Below are 22,905 nucleotides of genomic sequence, written 5' to 3' on the forward strand. Positions count from 1 at the left end.
CTAACACCCTTTACATGGTGGCTGGAGGCTAACACTCTTTCCATGGTGGCTAGAGGCTAACACCCTTTACATGGTGGCTGGAGGCTAACACCCTTTACATGGTGGCTGGAGGCTAACACCCTTTACATGGTGGCTGGAGGCTAACACCCTTTACATAGTGGCTAGAGGCTAACACCCTTTACATAGTGGCTGGAGGCTAACACCCTTTACATAGTGGCTACAGGCTAACACCCTTTACATGGTGGCTAGAGGCTAACACCCTTTACATAGTGGCTGGAGGCTAACACCCTTTACATGGTGGCTGGAGGCTAACACCCTTTACATGGTGGCTAGAGGCTAACAGTCTTTACATGGTGGCTTGAGGCTAACAGTCTTAACATGGTGGCTAGAGGCTAACACCCTTTACATAGTGGCTAGAGGCTAACACCCTTTACATGGTGGCTGGAGGCTAACACCCTTTACATGGTGGCTAAAGGCTAACACCCTTTACATGGTGGCTTGAGGCTAACACCCTTTACATGGTGGCTTGAGGCTAACAGTCTTTACATAGTGGCTGGAGGCTAACACCCTTTACATGGTGGCTGGAGGCTAACACCCTTTACATGGTGGCTAAAGGCTAACACCCTTTACATGGTGGCTGGAGGCTAACATCCTATACATGGTGGCTGGAGGCTAACACCCTTTACATGGTGGCTGGAGGCTAACACCCTTTACATGGTGACAGAGGATAAGAAGTCTTGTCACCAGTAGACAGACATACCCTGTACATAGTGGCTAGATGCTAACATCCTTTACATGGTTGCTAGTGGCGAACAAGTATTGTCACCAGTAGACAGACATACCCTGTACAAAGTGGCTAGAGGCTAGTGGCAGTGGCTAGATGCTAACACGTATTGTCACCAGTAGACAGACATACCCTGTACATAGTGGCTAGATGCTAACAAGTATTGTTACCAGTAGACAGACATACCCTGTACATAGTGGCTAGAGGCTAACAAGTATTGTCACCAGTAGACAGACATACCCTGTACAAAGTGGCTAGAGGCTAACAAGTATTGTCACCAGTAGACAGACATACCCTGTACATAGTGGCTGGAGGCTAACAAGTATTGTCACCAGTAGACAGACATACCCTGTACATAGTGGCTAGAGGCTAACAAGTATTGTCACCAGTAGACAGACATACCCTGTACATAGTGGCTGGAGGCTAACAAGTATTGTCACCAGTAGACAGACATACCCTGTACAAAGTGCTAGAGGCGAACAAGTATTGTTACCAGTAGACAGACATACCCTGTACATAGTGGCTAGAGGCTAACAAGTATTGTCACCAGTAGACAGACATATACTGTACACGGTAGCTTATATATGGAAACTTCTTCAATGGAGGTGAGCTACAGCCCTTGTTTCTCAAGCACTGAGTTAATGAGTGAGTGAGTTGGGCTTAACGCCGCTTTGAACAGTATTCCAGTTATATCACAGCGTGTCAGCTTTTTTGGAGGAAAGCTGGAAGTGACTATGATACAATCCAGGACATCAAGATCCTTGTGGCACCGAGCCTGAAGTCACGGCCTCGGTATCCCTGTTTGTCAATAGACCCAACTAAGGGGGATCAGGTGGTCAGTGCACCAAATACATACATCATTGCTGATGCTTTCAGTCACTGGTTTGTCTGGTTCAAACTTGCTTACTTACAGACTACAATGAAACAGCTGGAATACAGCTGACGCTCACTGACGCTGAAGGGGTCGTTGTCAGCACAGGTACTACAGAAATGTACCATAGCCAAAATTAGAATACAGAAATGTACATGGTACCCTTAACGGCTGATGAGTCCAGATTCCCCAACCTGAAATCAAAATGTTGCAGTTCACCTTATTATGAGTGCATGTGAGCTACTTCTACACGATCTTTTGCCTACCCTACCCTTGTGTACCAGTACGGCCTTGTTAACTTCAGAAGATAATCCAAAAGTTCCTCCTGACAAACGCGTACTGCCATGTTGAATTTAACTGTGATTGGGCATACAGGAAGTGACGAATACCTAAGGAACCAGTTGTGCATTGTGCCCTGTGGCCATGCCCCAGAATGGACTCATCCTTAGTAAAGGTACGTTTCTGTATTTTGATTTTGGCTAGGGTACCTTCTGTCGCACCTGTTCCGACAAGGTCCCCGTAAGCCTCACTGACACCAATGAAAGGTCACTGTAATAATTTCCTACAACAACAAACTGGGCACAGTGACAAGCTGGGTTGCTGCTGCAATATTTCAGTCTCGCCTATCAGTCTTGATCATCCACCAGTCATCAGTCATACGCACAATCTGATTAATCCTCCTGCCACAGTTGTCATCCATGACAGACACTACAACACGATGGTATTCCAATGAATGCCTGAAATAGACTGATAGACAATGGTGGTCCAAACACTGTCCCTTCTCCTCTGGAAGATGTCTGACTACCAGATGACTCGTACTACAAACAAGCATGATGAACCCTAGGGCTGTGTGTCGGCTTCATCAACAAAGCAAGGTCTGCTTTCATGTACGGGACAGCGCTTGTATCTTTGTTGTCATGGCATACATAGAGAATCTCACCCTCGTGTCTTTTGATATCAAATATATCAACAATTGTTGATATATTTGATATCAAAAGACACAATGATGAGATTTATTTATCATCCAACATCATTCTTCCAACTTTTTCAGTTTGTAGCCAGTAATACGCAGTGTCTTAGTGTAAAACATAGTGCTTACAGCTTCAGTTGCAGAGCCATTAGTGATGTCATTTGATTGTGACGTCATGGTAACCAGTGACATCACAATGGTCTGCAAAGCATTGTGATGCAATTTCATTGCAGCAATCTCACCCAAGCAATATCCAGTTTTGGATGATAAACTGTTTATTCAGTTCCTTTGGTTTTTTTCAATCCTCTGGAGCTTTTTTAAGTACATGTTTAGAAAGACACACTCTCTGGAAAATTGGTACTTTTCCCAAGTCCTCAGAACACCACCTGAACTGGTTGCCAGTCAAAGATTATATTTTGTTATGATTTTCTTTCTTTTTGGAGTATGCAAACAATAGGTTTACAAAATATAGTTCCTAATCAAAGCTGTAAGAAACATGTGCTGATTCGCATGCTCATTCAAGATGTCTGATCTTCATTATTGCATTGTAACTTCACCAAATTTGCGAACTTTTGATTTTACCGGTAGATGTCATTATGTGATATTCTCCTCTCATGCGAATTTCAAACACAGGAAGCATTAATTTTTCTTATATTGGGGAACTTTTGACTTTACCTGCAGATCCGTTAAAGAAGCATATCAAATCTTTTGAATGTTAAGAAGTAGTCAAAACATCATTCTTACCTATATGAATTTGCAATAGCATTCATATTCTTGAATTTAGGTACATTTGATCTGTGTAAGAATCAAGAATTTATGTGTAATCTTTTGAACTGTCAGAAACTTCACATAAGAAAATGAGTTGTAAGTTTTAGAATGTATCATTTTACTTAATCCACTGAGTGGACAAGGGCCAGATTATCCATGTCAGTACCTAAATGATAATCTATAAATCTCAATCATTCAAATACAAACTTCAAGTTTAATGCACTCAAAAACACAAAGAAACACAAGCTATCAAGCAAAAGCAACTGTGGTGAATATTAAATTCTCTCTAAAAGGATAGATCTTGTGATATGTGTGACAAATCCTGGGAAATAATCCTTTTGTGCAGACCACTAGTAAATAATATGGCATTAAACTGTGTGCATTACTCCATCAGTCCTGTAGGCATGGCAGCATGATTGAGGAATTTATCTCTCAAATTTGAAATCAATACCAACTGCATACGCCCGTCCTGGGCCTCCTCCATACTGGGGAACATGATTGCCCAGCCCAAACCAATGCAACATGGAACGCTTTTGATGGATGTTTTTATAATGCAAATATAATACCTCCACCATGAAGGCCTCAAATTATGAGGAAATTGCACTTTTCCTGTCTTTGATTATGATGTATTTACTGAATAAACGCCACTCGAAGACAGAGGGTGCAGTTCTAAAGAATGTCTGTTGCCTATTATGAAAATCCTTCCATGGAAAATAACAAGCACTGTCAAAATAGTTGTGTGAATCTCATCAAGAACTGAAGAATATGCTCCAAACAAAGTTCTGACATTTAACCCCTAAGATATGGGTAAACAAAAGTTGACAATTACAGAATTCAAGCCAAACTTAACAAGATTTATTTGGAGTATTAAAAAGTAATTCTTTCCCACGTGAATATGAAATAGCATTCATTTTGTTGAAGCTCGTCAATCACTAAGACTGATAACTTGTTGAATCCATACAACATTCTGCAGTTGCTATTGATTCTGCAGCTCTTTGATGGCCATGCAGGCCATAATATGTATTAGCTGATGCTGCAACATACGATTACCTCGTCTTTTCCTGTGGCAGTTCCTCTCCTGAAGGTCTTAGTTCTAAATCAATTACTTCTAACAATCAAGAAGCCTAGCCAAAATATCATTTGTAAAACTGCAAATATGACAGAATAATCAGTCACATAAAAATGCCAAAGGCATGTTAGCAAACCTGGGTCTTCAGACCAACCAACTGATAAATGAAACAATTGATGAAAAAAACATATATGGTTGCAATCCTTGCTTCACAAATTTAACTTGTGGCTGACTGGTCAAATTTTGTTGCCTGGTATTGAAGACAAGCTATCATCAGTATGTTCCTGTTTTTCTGATACTTCTTGTTCAAATCTATTCCATATATCAAGAAGAAAAACATATCAGTGTATTGAATTTGGCTGTAAAATAATTCTGGTGAGCTATATTTGCTTTAGGAAATAAATGTATGCCTCCAGTTTTGTGACTTCAAGGTCATCTGAACTTTACTGATGGAATCATTGGCAAGGTGATAGGCTGACCATATATATTACTCAAAACATGTTAAGGCACCCATAAGTGGCAGGCTGGGTGTGGCAGTATCCGGCAGCCATGACAGATTAACTAGAGTCATATGAAAGAATTTGGTGATCTTTAACTTTGTGTAAGTCACTCACTACTCAGTTTGTCTGTTGCTCATATTTGGTGGTTTATCTCAATCAGGATGTTAATAAACACCCTAATTATAACAAGTGTTATATTTAGGCAAACACTTTCTTACTAAAGTACAGATTTTCATACTTTTTAGGGTTGAGTCCCGTCCGGGATTCGAACCCACACTGCCAGAGTGAGGCACCTAATCGCTAGCACATAAAGTGGAAGCCTCGGTGACTGAGTGGGTTAGATTGCTGACTTTGTGTGCTGGCGATTAGGTGCCTCACTCTGGCAGTGTGGGTTTGAATCCCGGACGGGACTCAACCTTAGAAAGTACAAAAATCTGTACTTTAGCAAGAAGTGTTATCCCAAATATAACAATTGTTACATTTGACCACTTTCTAAATGCCATTGTGTATTCATACCCTAATTATACTCAAAATGCCTCAGACTGACACAAGCCACTGTTTAAAACATCAAGACCTAAAATGGGCAGCAGGTGGTCCCCCTTTAAGACGTTTCAAGACGCGAATCACGCTCACGCTGTGAAAACAGGGCATTCCAACATATATATATCTGAGCCTAGAGTAAACATCACATGACTTCCCTGAATGAGAATAAAAAAATATTACTTGGGATAAGTATCAAAGACCGTTGTCATTAGTGTTACTGCCTTCAGTGGAGACAGTGCTCCATTTTCAGCATCGGCCCAGGTACATGTATTGTAATATTAGGGCTGCGTGTGGACCATTTTCTCCATGAGAATCATGAACTGTTAGAACGATGTCAACCATATAGCTTGAGTTAGCAGACAAACTGGTTTAGTCTGTCAGACAGGTCCTGAAATAAATATATCATATACAGTCTATGCGAGTCTTTAATATTTGATAAGTCTAGATTACTGCAGATTCTGAAAATGAAGAAAGTCCCATATATTTTCTACTAAACTTTACTCTTAAAACTTATTTCAACAGATTGAACCAAATTTGCAATGACAGATAATTTGCCTGACTATAATCCATCTTTAAGAAAAACTCTGTCTCAATTTTTTTAGATAATCTTAATCAAATCAATTAGAGAATAAAAAAAAGGGGTGATAAAAAATAATGTTGAAAGACAGTAATTTTAGTTTCACCAATTCAACACACTTAGATAGATGCATTATTTCGCTTGCACACATTGTGAGATTAGTTAAAAAATAACATCTTATTACACATTATTTTATGTCATTTAAGACTAAAAATGTTGTCTTGCGTCAAATAATATTGTTGGTATACTCATCCATTTACATATGAATCAAACATCTGAATCTATCTTTTGTTACATTAATCTTTGATGAATGTACCACAGAAACTGAATGTCCAGTCATCCCTGAGTATCTTTAATTCACACTTTCCTTCATTGTATCTCCTATCACTGACATCAAAATTCATATTATGGCAAAGGTTTTTTGCTGCTGGTTATTTTGGTGTTATCAATTCCATTTCATAGCTATGGACTTCAATTGAATCCAGTATCCAAACAGAATGCTAAATTAAACATTATCTTGGTGTGAAAGAGTTGAAAAAGTTGGAACCTATGTTGAGCCCTTAACTTTGCCAATTACCTTACATTCAAAGACAAGCTTTTAACGAGTGTGTTGACTGTAATTATTTCTAGAAATCAATGAATTGCCTCATAAATGTTAAGCACTGACACATGAGATCGCCCACAATACTTCAACATGATGGGAATACTAAGGTGGCTGAAACAGATCCCTGGGGTTTGAAGAAATTCCAGACACGCATCGCCCGTTACACATGCGTACTAGCAGTACAAGACCGATCAGTGGTTTGCATGACGAAAGAGATTCGTGGTCATAGGTTTGTAAATACACGCACAACCGTATTAGACCAGAAACCAGTTATTGACTTCATTACCCCAGTCTTAACTGATTACTTAATGACTCCAAATTTAGACCAAAATGACAGATAACTGCTGCAATCAAAAACACAGGGAAAAAACAGTTTAGAGTTTTTTGTCAAAGGAGACAGTGATTTGGTTGCTGGGCCAAATGCAATTAAAGCGAGATTTATTATGGGAAGACCTAACATCATCAGCAGACACACAGTGACATCACTTAATTGAGGGAACCAACATTATAAGCCCTTGACTTTAGGAGCAAAAACTCTTGTTAATAAACAAGACAGGAGATGCTACGTCAGTGTTCAACATAGAACCAGAAGAAGATCCGATGCCTTCACCGTATGTCCTCAACAAGAACAGACTTGGCTAAACTCTCATTCCCGGCAGCAATCAAATATGTAAATTGATTGGTTAGGGCCATAGTCCGGAATTTACCAATGGTGGAGACCAGAGAATCAAGGTCACAGCTATGATGGATATGTTCTATTCTATACTTCAGTTGCCATGAATACAGAAGAAATCAGATATTGAAGATGAAAAGGAATTAACACAATTTAAATTTGTACTAATTAATCAAATGTGGTCGATGTGCTGATTAAGTTAAGAAGAAGTCACACTTTTTACAAAATAATTCATTAAAAATTCATGCATTTTTTCATCATGTTCCAGTTACTAGCTACAGATATAAAATAAACATGATTGTGAGTATTTATTTTTAAATGCATTTGGTTACTTTTCTATGGGAAAATAGAAGTTACTTCAAGAACACATTATACCCCAAGCTAGACATGTAAGATTATTTTATCTAGGACAGTAAAATCAAGAATGAAATCACTACATTCATGCCAGGGTTTGGGCATACATGTGCTATAGAAGCTGAGAGTAGCAGGGCTGGCCCTTTCATTCTGCAGAATTTCTGCTTAAGGGAGACTCAAGCTAAATGGCAGTCAAAGCAAGTTTGATTCAACTCAATTGGTTTGCCTCCTAGCTCAGCATTAATGATGGAGGTTAATCTAGCAGTAAATGAATACACCATGTCTCAGTTTCTCACTGGCACTGATTACATTATCCAAACCTAGCTAGGCCCTGTTCAACAAAGAGATCGTAGAGCTGAGATGATCGTAACTCCATACTTCAACATAGACTTATAACAATCGTAGTGCCAAGACGATCATAACTCCATTACTTCAACATAGACTTATAACAATCGTAGTGCCAAGACGATCGTAACTCCATTACTTCAACATAGACTTATAACAATCGTAGAGCTGAGATGATCGTAACTCCATACTTCAACATAGACTTATAACAATCGTAGCGCTGAGATGATCGTAACTCCATACTTCAACATAGACTTATAACAATCGTAGTGCCAAGACGATCGTAACTCCATTACTTCAACATAGACTTATGACAGTCATAGCGTTAAGATGATCATAACTCCATACTTCAACATAGACTTAAGACAGTCGTAGCCTTAAGACGATCATAACTGAATACTTCAACATAGACAGTCATAGCACAATGATCACTTGGTGGAACAGGGCCCAGGACTAGATGGTGATGAAACAGAGCCATCGTGTATTGTGCTTGCTGACCATGAAATCTTTGACAAATCATTTGTCTCCTAAATCAATGCCAAGATATTATTTGACACTTTTCCCTCTTTTTCCCAATCTGAATCACCATGTTTGTATTTAATGACAAGAATCATACCAGGGCCATTCTGATCACCATCCAGAATACTGACAGGGCCTCGCAGTGTGACTGATGATAGGCTGTACACTTGTACAGTTTCTATTACACAATTAAACATCGTCCCCATGGGTTTTGTAAGGAGCTGTTCTACGTCATCCCTTATAATTGGAAACAAAACACTTTCTTGAATGGTGGAGCAGTCATACAGAGGTCGGGGACTTTTCTAGGGTTTGAAACTGAGTGCCCCTGGCTGGCAAATTGGGAAAAGCATTTTTCTGTATAAATTGGGATTTATTTAATGTTGTTACTTTCCTGAAATCTGAGGTTTGTTGTTAACATTGCATTCAGTGAAATAATGTAAAAATAAGCACAAAAGCCTCTTCGTCTCTATTGGTCCTGTGACGGGTGCTACCAGTAGAGTGGGACATGCTATCCCTTTCTTGAACGCCTGGTGTCATCACTGATTTTTAGAGATCCAGTGATATCATTTTCATCACTCTTTAGCCTTTTACACCCAATGGAATCTGTCCTGGCAGATAATCATGCTCATTCTCTGGTGCTGATGTTTTACATTATATCTGATAGCATTTCTTCAGGATGTCACAGGACTATGCAGTGTCTGCCCCCACCACAATCTGCTGGACTTATTGTAAAACATCAGTCTCAAGCAATTCTATTCCGTAATATGGCAAATACTTCATCAATTTATGTCTTTTCCTTCTCTTGATCCAACAGAAGAGTATTTCTTTCTGAAAGCAAACAGAACTACCTGGCCACTGTTCTCACACAGATTGGCGGGACAATTACTAAATGTCGGTTTTAAGTTCCATACCTTAACATCACAGTTACTTCATCAATTTATAGCCTTTCCTTCCCCTGATATTTGTCTGACAGTTCTTACATTTCATTAGCAGTCAGACAAACTCCTTATTGAAATCGCTCATCCTGATTAATGTTAAGTGGTATTTGTCCACTAGGTTTTAGTTGAATCTTGATACTGATCTTTTTTTAAGTCTGGATACCTACAACCTTTGACACACTTGGAAAGAATTGGCTGAATTAACAAGATTCTTATGATTTAATGGGATAATATCCAGAATAACTATCTACAGTACCCCAAAGTCAACGTCTTCTTCATCTTTCAAATGATTTCAGTACATATTACATGAGGATTAGAACTGTTTGGACTGTGTACATGTCTATATCTTCTGAATAAACAAAACAATTTTGTGGTTATTTTAAAATTTAAAACATAAGGAACTTTATAACAAAATACCCCAAAGTATTCTCCTTAATCAACAAATTATCAAACAAATCACAAAAATTACTACATCAAGTCAAAGATTTAACATGATAACGAGACTGGTTTTTTACAGCATTCCTCCACTGCAGCAAAACAAAGTCTTATGATTCCTTGATAAGTCTTTCACATATTGATTATGGACACTTTAAGTGTCAGTGCAAATCATTACATTGATTACCAAACATATATTGATGAAACACCCAAATACATATGAATGCTTACAAGACATTGGCGAGGTAAGTGCCATCAATCAATGAAGGAAAAGTGGTCAAATACCAAGCAGGAACACAACTGAAATTTGACTACATTTCACATAAACTGTTTGTTGCAAATTATAAAACATAAATATAGACGAAAGATACCTTGTCTTCAAAAAATCAATTATTTTGTATTTCCAATACTAAAAGTGTCCCAAATATTATCACATGTGCGAAGATACTCCTGCTCTGTGGTTATGAATATGTCCTGGATAAAAAAGACTGAATGATTGAATACTCAAAACATATTTCTCATGCCTTGTAATTAAGAAATATTTCATGGAAAATTAAAACAAAATACAAACCTATATCTGACTTAAAAGTAATACATTTGAAATGAACAAACATCTAAATCTAAGTATTCATTATACAAACCTGACATTTGAAAACATGATCAAATAGGTCGGACATATGCCCAGAGACTTCACTCAATATATATTACAAATATTGGTCTTTAACATCCACCGATGTCCTGCATGAAGGCCATCTGCAGGTCACCATGGTCAGCCCACAGTTCCAAGTATAAGAACATTACCCACTGCATGTTGCCAGTTTCCAATAACGACCAACAATCAAAACCAGATATAAATACCTTTGTCTGTCCTGGTAAGTCTGGCAATGACTGGCGGTGTAAACAATATGAAGTCTTGACTCAGGAACCTGATCACAAAACATCTACCCCCACCGAGAGAATTTCCTCCTCAGTCACCAACACTAAACCAGGTTCCGGTACCACTAATCAGATAGCAGAATCACTACCATACCATCACCACAACACACGCCACCAACACCAGACACCAACACCGCCCAGACAACCAACACTGCCACAGACAACCAACTTTGCCAAGGAAACCATTCTAATATCCCCAATTATGTAATGTGAATAAAAAATTGGACAGATTAAAAGATCTGTTTTCCTTTTCCAGTATTGACCATGGGATATTGTCAATAGCAACATAGCCCCGCTTTGCCAGCTATAGTCAGGCTGCAGTGGCCGTGTTATTTGCTGGAGCCGACACGTGGCATTTTCTCACACTAATCAGGCATGTAGTGTATGAATGCACCAAATCATGTTGTGCTTTCCTGATAGATTCTTCTGCTTCAGCCCCTCAGCGATGATGAACAGGCATACAACAAACGTTGCTTGTAGGTACTGACGACCCAGGACTAATTAGACCCCCAACAACAATCTTCAGAAGCTATCTGAAACCTCTGATTCAATGACTACAGGCCAAAAATGTCAGATACACACAAAAACTTAGCCAAACCTTGCATCCTTCCTTGCGGTATGCATTTTCACAACCCCAAGTGCAATTAATCAAATACCATCCAATGCATACAAAGCTTAAGTTACCGTTAAGGAATAAACTTTTCATATCTAATGGAATGACAGACTCTTACAACAGACGATTTTCTTAATGAGGACAAAGATTGCGATTTCTTTCCAACCATATTGAGGCTCGCCATTTTCAGTTTACAATAAAACTTGTTTGCATTCTTAAGAGCAATTTTGTCATGGTATAACATGCTACTTTTCAACAATCATATGACTGAACTTCTATACTATCCTCCTATAGAGGAGCAATATCCAACCACGGAGACTGAGGGGAGTGTAGTAGCCTTATATACATTGGTCGATATTATTTAGCCCTTTCAGTCCTGAAGCCTGAATGACAATTATCCCTCCATGTAGTGCAGACACTGAATAACACACATTTCACACATCCAACATAATATTCCAGCCAAAAGGCCTGATACTGATGACTCAAGTTGCAAGTGTGATGGTATGTTTTCTGTTCTCAGGTCAATAATGTCTGGACATATTGTGCCCCTATTGACAGGAACTAAATCTGAACTCTTCCCGGAAAGTGTCAAGGAATGTATACAAAAAACACTTTAAGCCTCTTGAAAGGCCTCATTAGACTGGCTTGTTGGGTGGAGGGGAATGCTGGGTATAGGAACTTCTTGAAGGAGTGTTTTCAAGGATATAAATGGTAACCAAAAACAGGTAACAAAGCTTGTCTCAAATAACTTTCAGTAGCAGTTCCATTGATCTGGAATACACAGTGTGACTTGTCATGTTCCTACTGAGAGAAATGCAACAAAATATCATCTTGTACATGATTTTGAATCAGAACACTGTTTAAAATTCAGTGATGCTTGACATCAAAAAGCTTACAGAGACATGAGAAAGGAAATATTACTTCACATGTGAATCTCAAAATACCTTTGGATCATATGCCTCCTAGTTTGAAATGTTTCTGGTAATGACATTATACAGATCTTCAAGCTGTACACCTATCTAAAATCTGTCACCACTTACAAAGGCAACTCTGATGTCTTCATAACTGCATTAGCTCTATAAGAAAGGTTGTCTCTTTGATGCAAAAGTTCCCTTTTCAGTTCAAATATCATTATCTCTGACCTTTAGACTAAATGTCACTTGTTCCTATTGTTTGCTTGGAATCATGGATAACAGACACAAGAAGTGGTGAGCAGACGCACAGAGTGGTGGGCAGACGCACGGAGTGGTGGGCAGACATAGAGAGCATACGCCCAGACTGGATGTGAGAACAGAGCAGCTGTACTGACAGTCTGCCTTCAATCTCTCTGTATAAATCATTGTGATAAACATACCAGCAAACAAACATTAAAGTCAAATGGCAGGCAAATGATTTCAATACCGAATAAATCATTTATGAAAAAAAGATGAATGACAGCTAGACCAGAGCAAGAAGATTCATAATTGAGTTATATTCTGAGTGCTCAGCGAGTCATGATCATGCTTTTAAAATTTCCTTTTATAGAAAAATTGTTCCCATTAACTTTATATTCTCAGAAACAATTTCTCCTGGAAATATAAATTCTAACTTTATTCAAAATCATCCTGAATCCGAAAATAAATATGGAATAATGGAACAAAGTAGATGCTTGTGTGTTCATTTGTTGTGATATGAAAGTATTTCACTCAATGGCAAATACAATGACCCAAAATCTTTGAAAGTTTATCCTTATTTTGCTTGACTAGATTTAGAACATACTATGATGATGAGTTGATAGGAATTAATGACATACCTTACAGCAGGGTATTGGAATCTCTATGAAGATGGATAACAATATCAGCCGGCCTGCAGGCTGGCATCAGTATCTGATCCTCTCCTAGCACAGCCCCACATATTGCATGTCAGGGGGCCATTTTGTCACGATCTCTAAGCCTTTATGATGGGACATCTTCCTCCAGAGGAAATTGACTCGGGTAAAAAATTGATTTTGACTACAAAAACGACACAGTCAAACTGATAGGTTGGTGTTTTCTTAGTCACGCTTGTCAGGTAAAAAGTCAGAGCATGCGATGACACACGATGAGGCCACGTTTGATACAATACAGGAGGGAGATGGTTTGACTGCTTGAAACAAGTCAGTTGGGCTGGTGTCGGAGTAAGGCGTATCTCTTTTTCCACACGCTGTAATTAGTGTGGATGCACTCACTGGCTTGTCACATTACAGTTTACACGAGGGCCATGACTGACACAACTTCATCATCAACTATGTTAGCCCCCTCACAGACAATATTCTATAAGTTTGTGTCAAAACATCAATCACTTTTATTAGATTTAAGTTCTGATTTTCAGTAGTTGTACAATCACATATCAGTCCTCTGATTTTTTAGTGTACAGATCTGCAGGCTATATAACATTAAAGTACAGAAATCAAATCAGCATTATTTGTTTCATTCCACTGATGCTAACGTACGTGTTGAATAGTGATACAGTGCACACACTGTTGGCGTATGGACAAGACTGGCTTCACGAACATGTCAACATCTCAATATTGTCAGAAAACATTTTGAAGGATAGAACATGTTTATTATTTTAATTCTTCCCCACCTCAGTTTGGAATTTTTCCTCAAAAGAAAAAGAAGATCGACTTAGTTCTAATACTTGACTTAAGTTTACTTGGTAAGTTGCAATTTGAGAAACCTGGCTGGTAAATATAATGGCAACACCAGAGAATTACCATTCTCGATTATCTGCCGAAACTGATTCCATTGGGTGTCTAAGGCAAAATTGGTGCCAAATTTAAATGAAAATTATAATTTTAAAATAATATGATATAAAAAATAGATCATATAGACTATGCCATAAATCATCCAGTAGAAACTAACAAAAATTCTCAAGATCAGTTTTCTCTCCATAATCTATTTTGAGGATAGCCATGGCAGACACTGAACCCAGTAAGCATAGTTACTGAAACTAGGTGTGTGGCTCTGCCACATGTGATAACCTATTTCAATACATGATGGAACGGTCACTTCGCTATTGCTTGGCTATCAATTCATATTCTTCAAGAGTCTTCCCTCCATCATACTCTCCGACCTGTCACCACGTGTAACCGAGCAGCCCCCAAGACAGAGTGTCGTCAATCTCCCTCCAACACTCACAATGCAAAAATCCAAGGTGTAATTGACTTGCAGAGCATCATCACTTCAAAACAGCTTTCCTGTCGCCAATTCAGAGATTAATTATATTCTAAGACTATTACACTGCAAAAATGCACCATGATATTGAATTCTGATATTCAAGAATTCTAAATGAGATCCAATTAATTCTCTGATTTTTTACAAGTCAGTTCTGGTTGGTTTTGTACCAGGAAAGGTGAACTAAACTAATATCCTGAGGCAAAACAATTTTAAAAGATTCACTTCCCATTTTCGAACACCAATTCCATAAATCCAATATTCAAATAAGGTTATCAAAATTTAACATGTAACTTCTATTTCAAGAAACTATTGTCATAGAATACATAGAATAGAACCAAGTTTCCATACCAAATACCAGGAAGCAATTATTTCCAATGTGCCCGTTTTGTCTTTTCAAATCCTACTTATAACTTTAATCTTTTCAGAATGGATGCAATAGTAGTATAGCCAACATCGATTGTAAACTTTAATACCTACAGAAATCAAATCTATAATTAACATACAGAAATAAAATGACTTTCTTTCATAACATGTCAAGCTAACCCTGGAAATCTCTGTTTGAAATAGGACATCAATAAATTTCTGGGTTCTGTGGGTGCATGGGTAAATGATAATAATTCAAACTTGGAACACTTATCATGGAATAAACATCTCCCTTTTAGAAAACAACAGTGCCCTTCCTGACAATTGATCAGTTACTATAATTCTACAGGATGGGATGACTCCACGCCCTGCTACATACTCAGCCCGTCCCATCAGCCCCGTCAACAGAAAACAAAGACGAGGTTAAGCTCTTTGGTCATGTGGACAAAGCATTCGACCTCAGAATAGAAGATCCATGGTTTGAATCCCATCACAGGACTTGAAAATTTTATGGCTGCTACATTGGTGCTCAACGTGGGGCTGAGCACGTTCATATTATATTTGAGAAAAATAAGCCTCAGTACCCTACTATGCAGCCCGGAACATGCCTTCGGTTGACGGGGGTGTATTTAGCAGGGCGTGGAGTCATCCCACAGATGACATCCTTACCTTGTTAGTGTAGCAGGGCATGGAGTCATCCCACAGATGACATCCCTACCATGTCAGTGTAGCAGGGCGTGGAGTCATCCCACAGATGACATCCTTACCTTGTCAGTGTAGCAGGGCGTGGAGTCATCCCACAGATGACATCCTTACCATGTCAGTGTAGCAGGGCGTGGAGTCATCCCACAGATGACATCCTTACAATGTCAGTGTAGCAGGGCATGGAGTCATCCCACAGATGACATCCTTACCATGTCAGTGTAGCAGGGCGTGGTGTCATCCCACAGATGACATCCCTACCATGTCAGTGTAGCAGGGCGTGGAGTCATCCCACAGATGACATCCTTACCATGTCAGTGTAGCAGGGCGTGGAGTCATCCCACAGATGACATCCTTACCTTGTCAGTGTAGCAGGGCGTGGAGTCATCCCACAGATGAAATCCTTACCTTGTCAGTGTAGCAGGGCGTGGAGTCATCCCACAGATGACATCCTTACCTTGTCAGTGTAGCAGGGCATGGAGTCATCCCACAGATGACATCCTTACCATGTCAGTGTAGCAGGGCGTGGAGTCATCCCACAGATGACATCCTTACCTTGTCAGTGTAGCAGGGCGTGGAGTCATCCCACAGATGACATCCTTACCTTGTCAGTGTAGCAGGGCGTGGAGTCATCCCACAGATGACATCCTTACCTTGTCAGTGTAGCAGGGCGTGGAGTCATCCCACAGATGACATCCTTACCATGTCAGTGTAGCAGGGCGTGGAGTCATCCCACAGATGACATCCTTACCATGTCAGTGTAGCAGGGCATGGAGTCATCCCACAGATGACATCCCTACCATGTCAGTGTAGCAGGGCGTGGTGTCATCCCACAGATGACATCCCTACCATGTCAGTGTAGCAGGGCGTGGAGTCATCCCACAGATGACATCCTTACCATGTCAGTGTAGCAGGGCGTGGAGTCATCCCACAGATGACATCCTTACCTTGTCAGTGTAGCAGGGCGTGGAGTCATCCCACAGATGAAATCCTTACCTTGTCAGTGTAGCAGGGCGTGGAGTCATCCCACAGATGACATCCTTACCTTGTCAGTGTAGCAGGGCATGGAGTCATCCCACAGATGACATCCTTACCATGTCAGTGTAGCAGGGCGTGGAGTCATCCCACAGATGACATCCTTACCTTGTCAGTGTAGCAGGGCGTGGAGTCATCCCACAGATGACATCCTTACCTTGTCAGTGTAGCAGGGCGTGGAGTCATCCCACAGATGACATCCTTACCTTGTCAGTGTAGCAGGGCATGGAGTCATCCCACAGATGACATCCTTACCATGTCAGTGTAGCAGGGCGTGGAGTCATCCCACAGATGACATCCTTACCATGTCAGTGTAGCAGGGCGTGGAGTCATCCCACAGATGACATCCTTACCATGTCAGTGTAGCAGGGCATGGAGTCATCCCACAGATGACATCCTTACCATGTCAGTGTAGCAGGGCGTGGAGTCATCCCACAGATGACATCCTTACCATGTCAGTGTAGCAGGGCGTGGAGTCATCCCACAGATGACATCCTTACCATGTCAGTGTAGCAGGGCATGGAGTCATCCCACAGATGACATCCCTACCATGTCAGTGTAGCAGGGCGTGGTGTCATCCCACAGATGACATCCCTACCATGTCAGTGTAGCAGGGCGTGGAGTCATCCCACAGATGACATCCTTACCATGTCAGTGTAGCAGGGCGTGGAGTCATCCCACAGATGACATCCTTACCTTGTCAGTGTAGCAGGGCGTGGAGTCATCCCACAGATGAAATCCTTACCTTGTCAGTGTAGCAGGGCGTGGAGTCATCCCACAGATGACATCCTTACCTTGTCAGTGTAGCAGGGCATGGAGTCATCCCACAGATGACATCCTTACCATGTCAGTGTAGCAGGGCGTGGAGTCATCCCACAGATGACATCCTTACCTTGTCAGTGTAGCAGGGCGTGGAGTCATCCCACAGATGACATCCTTACCTTGTCAGTGTAGCAGGGCGTGGAGTCATCCCACAGATGACATCCTTACCTTGTCAGTGTAGCAGGGCGTGGAGTCATCCCACAGATGAAATCCTTACCATGTCAGTGTAGCAGGGCGTGGAGTCATCCCACAGATGACATCCTTACCTTGTCAGTGTAGCAGGGCATGGAGTCATCCCACAGATGACATCCTTACCATGTCAGTGTAGCAGGGCATGGACTCATCCCACAGATGACATCCTTACCATGTCAGTGTAGCAGGGCATGGAGTCATCCCACAGATGACATCCTTACCATGTCAGTGTAGCAGGGCGTGGAGTCATCCCACAGATGACATCCTTACCTTGTCAGTGTAGCAGGGCGTGGAGTCATCCCACAGTTGACACTCTTTGACTTGTTAAAAGTTATATTTGTTATAGTTTGACACTAACATGTCAACATCTTGTTTTGGCAATGAAAATAATCATACCGCAGGAGACTTAACAGTGACTTGTCAAACTGTTCCACATGTAAAATGTACCCTGAATATACCAAAGTGCTGTTTAAAGTTTGTCAACCCTTGATTGTTCACCTGAGGTGATACAATGTAACTTTTGACAGGGCACAATACACGAAATAGCAATTGTGCTCAAGTGAGCTCTCGGCACAAGAAAATATGACATTATGCTACCTACATTCCATATTAGGAATAACGCAGGGAGTCATCCATGGTCTCTGAGCCCGCGTTGGGATGACTCTACTTGTATTTCGACTCTTGAGATGAAATTATGCAAATTTTGCACTAAGCAACGTTCACTCCTTACAAGATTCCAACATGAAACAGGCTATAAGCAAAGCTGGATCACTATAAGATAGACACAATATAGGGGATCACTATCTGACTCCCCCTCTGACGTAGCCATCAATACAACATTTAACATTGAAAGAAGACTTTAAACACACATTCCCCACATGCAATCTTGCAATGTTTCTTTCTAATTCCCCCACCATCTGAACCTGAGTGCCAGGTTGTTGATGAGGCAGTGAAGCTCCATTAAATGAGTACAAGTGAAACAAGCAGGCACGTGATGCAGAACCTGAGCATTTGAGGCTACTTTTGTTATGAATACTTACAGTAAAATATGTTTATACTGAACATGCTTATAACGAACTGACGGATATAACAAACTGTTTTTATTTTGTTCCTGCCATCTCCTGTATGTATGCTTATAACGAACTACGGTTATAACGGATTAAAACTGGTTGTCCCATTGAGTTTGTTACAACTGTAGCTTACTGTATTTTATTCATGATTCATATCTGATTCAACATATTAGTATCAGTCTGGGTTCCTACAAAAACTCTAACAGAAACTGTTTATGGTGTAGTTTTCTCAGCAATCTCTTGTAGATTGAAAGCTGAACTCATGCTAGACTGTATAAACTGTCCTCATGACTCACATCCAGTATGCAGCAGTATACATAACACTGGAGACAACGGACATAGGGAGTTATCAAAGAAGCTATAAAAACCTTATTATTCACATGATATACCGGTACTCACAAATACAACCATGATATGCCCCATATGTGCATGTTATCAGATGGTTTATGTAAACCAACACATATTATCATAATAAAGGATGCATTTGCATATCGAAATTAATATGCATAAGTAATAAGTCACATCGTTCAACATTGGGAGACACACCATCAAAACAAAAGCCTGTTAGAGTGCAGAACTATCAACTTTGTACAATCACATGAACATGCCATCTAGTCACTGAAATAAAATATTTAAAAAAAAACAAAACAGTTGTTAAATTATAGTGATCAAATGTAATAAAAAGGATCCAAGAGACTTTCTTCATTTTCAGAGACTAAACAAATCGGAAGAACTATAAATGCTTGGAAATTCACAACATGTGTAAAGATTCCTATCACCCATCACTGTCATGCAGTAATCTAGACTTGCCAAATATTATAGACTTGCATGGGTTGTATTGGCTATATTTGTTTCAGACTAGCCCGGGAGCATCTAGTCTTGAAGTTACTGTGGTCATATTTTACTTATGAAGCTGTCATTTCACAGAAGCATTTTAACTTAAAGATTTGCAGTGTACTGGTCTCTTAACTGAGCTGAACATGGTACCCATAGCCATCGAAAAATTGTATAATTTATTTAAAAAAATAATTAAAACACATTTCTTCTCTGCAATGTTAGGAATCTGATCTGGGCAAAAGGTTTCCCTGACAATTCTGACATCGACCATCAACTTACCTAACTTGTTGTTTGTGAAATAGGAAAACATGTGGCAGGATATGCATTCAATTTACCTATATTACTACAGTAAACTACGGTTATAACAAAATCAAAGGGACTAATTTTAGTTTGTTATAACCTTAGTTCGTAATAAGCACACATATATATCATTCGTTATATCCGTCAGTTCGTTATAAGTTTGTTCATTATAAATGTAGTTTACTGTATATTAACATGGATAACATATAAGTTGTCCATGACATGTTAGAGAAGAGTGTCCGGGAAAATGCCAATCAGACGTTTGCATTTTGCTCACAACTGTAGTTGCCAGAGAATCGATACATACATCATAAATGCCATACTTTGACTCATTAGAAGTCATATTTGTGGCAATGTGACTGTTCTATGTCAACATTACATTTTCTTGATCGAAATACATGTAGCGCGGGAAGTCCATACGGTGATTGGTCAAATTGGCCCATACATAAAAATATCCTGCAAAAACTGCACCAAAGTGTTACGCTTATGGTTCTTATGATTATAAATGTATATAGTAAAAGAAGCAACTAAATTAACACGATTTTGGAATATATTATTCCAGATAAGATACAGTTTGTTCCGACCATTGCATCTAAATTCTTTGGACTGAATCACCGGTAGATTGTTATGAGAACTTGTGCACCGCTGATTGTTATTTACAGCTTAGTTAACAACAAAATACACACGGTAACCTTAACCTCTGCATATTAAACAATGCCTTGGAGAGCAGGAAATACAATTTAAATGGAAAAGCATCATGTCTAGTGAAGTTTTATATCAAATTTCATTTTTTTTATCAACCAAGTTTGTTTTACTTTTCGTTCACCTGAATTCACTGAAGGGGAAGATCTACCATGTATTTTATAGCCTACAACACTCGATAAATACATAGATCTAAAACATATATATACAGTTTCACCCTATCGGGATGTAGGCCAGTGTGCATGTGGTGACTGATGTTGACCAAATTTTAAAATGTCCGGTTTGCACTATTTCAAATCAGACATTTTGCAGACACAATCGGACAAGTCCGGCGTACAGACCGATTTCCGGATCCCTGGTAATACCAACTTATTGTTGATAAACAGTGGCATCTTCAAGGGGCCAGTAATGGACTGTGTTACAATGTTCCTGTGAGTAATGCAGTGTGTGCTATCACAGGGAGACACTGACCTCAGGACTTCAACGCCCACAGGCTGGAGAATTTATCCCAAGTAATGTCTAGCAACTAGACCCTCACCAATTTCCCTACTTTAATCTGTTCAGCCTTACAGGAAATCAAGACAGAATGAGTTCTTGTAGACAAACAAGTTTTAATTTTAACTAGTATCCGTCTAATTTCAGATCAGATAGAGAGCATACTTTAATTATCAAGATGTTTGCTGTGTGTGCACTGTTATTGACAAACCGAATTACAAAATAAATACACATCAAGTAAAAAATACATCATATTACATTTTTCTCCAAATTCTAAGCAGCAAAATATCAAGAATTAGTGTCATCTACAATTATAGACGTAGTGACAAGTGAGTGAGTGAGTCAAATTTTACACCGCTTTGGGCATATTTCTAGCAATATCATGGCGGAGGACACCAGAAATGGGCTTCACAATTTGTAGCCATGTGGGGAATTCAACCTTGGTCTTGGTGATGAGCAAACGCTTTAACCACTAGGCTTCCCCATGGCCCGTTAGTAACGACACCCAATGTTGGGAAACTAGATAACTAAAAGTAGCATTTCTTTATACCCTCTAAAGGGATGACCAGTTAATATCTGGGATGAAACAGACACAAACACAGACACACACCCAGAGACACTTACACAGAAATACACACACTAACAACCAGACAATGCACACAGACACACACCCAGAGACACTAACACAGAAATACACACACTGACACACAAGACAATGCACAAAGACACACACCCAGAGACACCCACACAGAAATACACACACTGACACACAAGACAATGCACACCGACACACACCCAGAGACACCCACACAGAAATACACACACTGACACACAAGACAATGCACACAGACACACACCCAGAGACACCCACACAGAAATACACACACTGACACACAAGACAATGCACACGGACACACACCCAGAGACACCCACACAGAAATACACACACTGACACACAAGACAATGCACACAGACACACACCCAGAGACACCCACACAGAAATACACACACTGACACACAAGACAATGCACACAGACACACATCCAGAGACACCCACACAGAAATACACACACTAACAACCAGACAATGCACACAGACACATACCCAGAGACACCCACACAGAAATACACACACTGACACACAAGACAATGCACACAGACACACACCCACACAGAAATACACACACTGACACACAAGACAATGCACACAGACACACACCCAGAGACACCCACACAGAAATGCACACACTGACACACAAGACAATGCACACAGACACACACCCAGAGACACCTACACAGAAATACACACACTGACACACAAGACAATGCACACAGACATACATCCAGAGACACCCACACAGAAATACACTGTTTAGCTTCTCTTTTCAGAAATTAAAATTGTATGTTTTGAAGAACTGACTGAAAAAAATCTTTCTCAAATAAAAACATGCCCTTCACAACCACAAATCAAGTAGTCAGTCCCTGACCTTCATATATAAATACAAATGTCAATGCCAGAGAATAAACAGCCTCAGTTATCTCCAAAACAAGATTCCATTGGGTGTAAAAAAAATGATATGAATGATCTCTGAAAATCTGAGATGACACCAGGTGTTCAAACTAAGGGATAGTACGTCTTGCTCCACACATGCACATGATGAGTGAGTGAGTTGGGTTTAATGCCGCTTTTAA

At 39.9% G+C, this 22,905-nt stretch overlaps 1 protein-coding gene across 3 annotated transcripts in view; it reads right to left on the reverse strand.

The window, feature by feature from the left end:
- Window positions 1–22,905, reverse strand: part of LOC139468590 (high-affinity choline transporter 1-like) — a 115,715-nt gene that overhangs the window by 56,990 nt on the left and 35,820 nt on the right. The window lies entirely within an intron of this gene.

Source organism: Haliotis cracherodii, unplaced genomic scaffold (assembly GCF_022045235.1).
Source record: "Haliotis cracherodii isolate W230 unplaced genomic scaffold, xgHalCrac1.p SCAF_2, whole genome shotgun sequence".
NCBI lineage: Eukaryota > Metazoa > Mollusca > Gastropoda > Lepetellida > Haliotidae > Haliotis > Haliotis cracherodii.